The sequence below is a fragment of the Zingiber officinale genome, chromosome 3A (genome assembly GCF_018446385.1).
Source record: "Zingiber officinale cultivar Zhangliang chromosome 3A, Zo_v1.1, whole genome shotgun sequence".
Taxonomy (NCBI): domain Eukaryota; kingdom Viridiplantae; phylum Streptophyta; class Magnoliopsida; order Zingiberales; family Zingiberaceae; genus Zingiber; species Zingiber officinale.
The window spans coordinates 90,729,438-90,730,566 of NC_055990.1; positions in this window are offsets into that span (position 1 = coordinate 90,729,438).

The window sequence follows — 1,129 nt, forward strand, 5'->3', positions numbered from 1 at the left end:
ATTCTATGATCTTCTTCCTCAAGCTCTCCTCAAGCTCTCCCTCTCCTTTCTTGGCCGAACACCATAGGTGCTAGCACACCTTTGTTTGATGCCCTCCACCTAATTTTGTTCGTGTGGATACTTCTAGAGGATTGTCTACTTTGACAATCTTGAGATCCGGCAAACCGTTGGACTAGCGGGATAGCGAAGGGCATCGCATCGAGGGTAATGATCTTATCTAGTGTAGATCTAGACTTTAGAAACTCGTACTCGTATTTTGTTTTTTTTTTCTTCGCACGGATCCGGTGGTCGGGGGTTTCGGGGTTTCCGCGACGTGAAAAAGCGATTTTCGCGACCCGAAAATCCCAACAGTGGTATCAGAGCCACGTGCGAAGACTTGCACGAGTTTATTTTGATTTTTATGAAAAATATAGCTTCTATGATTTTCTGTAAATTTAATTTTTTATGAATTTTTATGAGTAATTTTCTCGTAGAAGTGAAGCACAAGTGTTTATACACTTGTAGGCTTCGACTACCGAGAAGATTTTTCAGAAATGGCAAGGTTTCACCCCAAGACTTTTTGGGACAGCGGACTAAGGCGCTGTAGGATCGCTTAGGGACACTCGCGATGATTAGATCGCAGGTAGGGGCATTGCCCCTGGCCCCGCAAGGGGATTCATTCCGCGATTGTGCCCGAAAACCGCTAAACGGGACCGCCGAGAAATTTTACTCGTAAAAATTGTAAAAATTAGTATTAAAATAATAGAAAATTATGAAAATTACATAATTTAGAATTATGTATAATTTTTGATAGTCATGGCCCAAAAGACTCAATCTGATTGGATTTGTGTTGTAATTCATATTACGGCCTGCGCGCCGTCATTTGTGTTGTACATTTGATTCGCTACCTGCGCGTCGTGCCTTTCTCTATTATATATTCTTGTTGTAAATTAGTTTAGACTCGAATATAACTTGAGTTTCAAAATTGTAATGTACAAAATTGGAGCAGTGGAAGGTCCACTCGAGACGGAGTTACGAGGAGGATGCGAGCAACACAAGGTGGTCAAAGGGAGGAGCTTGAGAAGCTGTTGACCCTAGGTTGACCATCCGATCTTCTCATTGGCTTGAGAAGATCGTAGTAGGGCCATGA